The sequence below is a fragment of the Quercus suber genome, unplaced genomic scaffold (assembly GCF_002906115.3).
Source record: "Quercus suber isolate HL8 unplaced genomic scaffold, Cork oak 2.0 scaffold_225, whole genome shotgun sequence".
NCBI classification, from domain to species: Eukaryota; Viridiplantae; Streptophyta; class Magnoliopsida; order Fagales; family Fagaceae; genus Quercus; species Quercus suber.
Genome location: NW_027069683.1, coordinates 306353 through 309422, shown reverse-complemented (window position 1 = coordinate 309422; position 3070 = coordinate 306353). Strand labels below are relative to the sequence as shown.

Here is a 3070-nt window from a genome sequence, read left to right as displayed (position 1 = left end):
TGCAACCCCATGACGAGGTTGATATCATGTCTCCCCAACTCCAATAGGAACTTCACGAGGGCGTTCATAAAACTGAGCGAGAATTGGCTCGCAGGTGAACTCACCTGCCTCATTTCACCTCGGGAAATCGGTCAGTACTCTTACTTCCCGAGCACATCTAATGTAGGGTTAATTGCCGTCGTCCCACCTTTCCCTTTACTGTATACATTATTAAGCACATAAGATTTTACTTGCTTTTGTTGACTTTATTCTTACCGACATTGTCTTTGATTCATCATGTAGTTTCCAGACGCTTCAAACCTTACCTCAACGACATTTACGTAAGAAACCTGAAATTCGTTCTACGATCGAAAATATTTGTACATTTTGAAGGGCAGCTCAGGGCGTCACACCTGATCCTCAGTTGTGTTCCTTCTTATACCAGCTACAGGATCCCGGATCTGCTTTGACGATCGGCAACCCTCTGCTATTGTACATTGATGCTCGCTTGCCCGGATTCCTGCCAAGGGGTCTTATGGTGGGAGAAGCTTAGGAGAGAGGGCCTCGGTTTGTAAGGGAAGGCTCTCTAGTAACAGCCCGAGACGATTCAATAGACTTAGTCTTTCACAGTAGAGTCGAGCACGTCCTTGTTGAAGATCAAGGCACCCAAAACCAGACGACAATATGGTTCAGAGGAATAATATGAATATTGAGCACTGGTTATCGGGCACCCAACCAGTAGGGGGTTAAGCAGCCTTACAGCAAACTCCTTAGTAGACCACTCCCCCAGCTTCTCGTCCTCGCAGAGAGAGGCAGAGGGCTTTTAATGAACCCTCCACGGGGCCCGGTGCCCCTACAACCAAGCACACCCCTGATTTAGACTTTGTCACCACCTAAACCCCGCCAGCTAGGGAAATTTCCTTAGAGATAAGGCCCACTGACCACCGATTGGTTATTGGGTCCAATATGGCCTCCACCATAGCACCCCCTTCCTTGGGATGGCATAACACCTTCATGTTGGGGACAAACCTCTGCCTAATGTCTCCTATGTACGGCCTTGGAGGAATGAGTTAGGAGGTCAAGTTGCTGATAGCCTTGGCCAAGCCCTACTTTTACCCGAGGACATGCAACACTATGTAGGTTGCTGGGATGTGGATGTTGCCTTCAAGCTGAAGTGGCATACCATAGCTGTAGAGACCCCTTTCCCTTTCCCTTTTTTTTTTTTTTTTTTTTTTATCTATTGGTTTGCAGAACAGGTGTCACAATTGTTGGCAACTGAAAAGAATTTGCGCTTACAGTTGACAGCTGATGGAGAAAAATTCCAACAATTTCAGGTCTACTTCATTCCATATTATTTATTGAATCACAAAACCATTGTGGAACTTTCATCAGAATCTGATAATTAATTGCATAGATGGAGGTTCAGCAAGGCAGGCTTAAATGTTACTAAGTTTATTTGCCTTGAAATTTTGGATGTGGGGTCCATTGGTTAGTAGGCATTGAGCTTTGTGTGCATTTGTAGAACTATAAGGGTTGGCAGTATGGGGTCCATTGGGTGATGCCAAAGACTGTGGTGGCAGACTTGTTCTTTGGATGTTGAAACCAGTTGGGAAAACATGTCAGCTACTTGGTGTGGAATATGGGTATGGCCCCCTTATGTTTAATGTGGATGCTTTGGAGGGAGAGGAATAATCACACTTTTAATGGGACAGAGAGTTCAGTCATAGACATGAAATCTTTGTTGGTGAGATTTGAGCTGTCATTGCATGGGAATTAGTTACAGGCATCCACTTGTAGATTTTAAAAATTCCCTTTCATTTTCCAGATCGAAATCAACTTTTCCATATCTAAACTGCTAAATTAATATGGCAGGATGCTTTGTTGAAGAGCAATGAGGTTTTTGAAACATTTAAACAAGAGATTGAGAAGGTACATTACACTTTCTTCAATATTACAATTAATTAAGATGCACCATTCCTAGTTGCTTTATGTTACATTCAACTCGCATGATATTTTCAATTAATCCACCTTTCTTCTTCTTTTGCTTGTAAAAACTAGATGGCGAAATCAATCAAGGAACTCAAGAAGGAAAATTCTTTCTTGAAGAGCAAATGCGAGAAATCTGATGTTACTCTCATTGAACTTGTTGATGAGGTATATTTGTGTTATTTTTCTGTTTAGTTCTATTTAGAAGTCAACATCCCCCAACCCTTCCCCTTGGGATGTGTTCTCCACTCACATTAGGATGGTATTGGCTTTAATTATTATATTTTTATATCCCATAAAGAATCTATTTAGCCACGTAAGCTTTTCAAGTACACTATCCATTGTACGTCTTCCATAGTCATTGACAGTTTTAGGTTGCATATACTACTCAAGAAAGCCTTATTGATGCAGCACTAATCTCTCAAAGGATTTTTGCAGCAAATAAACGTATGAATCAGTACCTATGGTTGTTTGGAATTAGCATGAAGCTGTTATAGAAAACCTAGGAATCAAGGTTACTTGTCTAAAAAAAAAAATCCTAGGAATCAACACTTGGGGTTGCCTGGAATCAGCACCAAATCATTTTATGAGAAAAATTCCAATAGAAATTGGATTGATTAATCATAAACCGTCCTTATTGGAGTCTAATAGTGCACTTATTTGGAGTACTAGAACCAAACTCAATGAAATCCAATGGACCAATAGTAAAAATAAAATGGACTAAAATTAAATAAAACTAAATTAAAATAACAATGTCTTTATGCTTCGTGTATCACTTTATGTACAAAATGCTCGGAATTGGCTATAATAATAATCATAGGTTGATATTTAGCACTGTCTTAGTTCTATCCTTTCTTTGTCACATGCTTGTGCAAAGCCTAAAGATGGTATCCAATTTGCAGCCATATTGTGCAGTGTTGGCATTGGCCTTAGCCTTTAAAAGAGCTTCAAATTAGTTATGTGGTTTTTAGATTGTGGAAAACTAAATGTTCCCTGTTGTAACAGAATCATTACAATAGCTCATACTTCTGTGTGTTAAAAGGTTCTTGAATTTGGATTAGTAATTTGAACAAACGAATATACATCCAGGGTTCAAACCCACACA

At 40.1% G+C, this 3070-nt stretch overlaps 1 non-coding gene across 1 annotated transcript in view; it reads left to right on the top strand.

The window, feature by feature from the left end:
- Positions 1–1214: 1214 nt before the first annotated feature.
- LOC111999439 (uncharacterized) overlaps positions 1215–3070 on the top strand; it is a 4098-nt gene continuing 2242 nt past the window's right edge. Inside the window, exons 1-3 of the transcript XR_010631588.1 lie at positions 1215–1313; positions 1852–1908; positions 2038–2133. This is a non-coding gene — a transcript (uncharacterized LOC111999439). The remainder of the gene's footprint in view (positions 1314–1851; positions 1909–2037; positions 2134–3070) is intronic.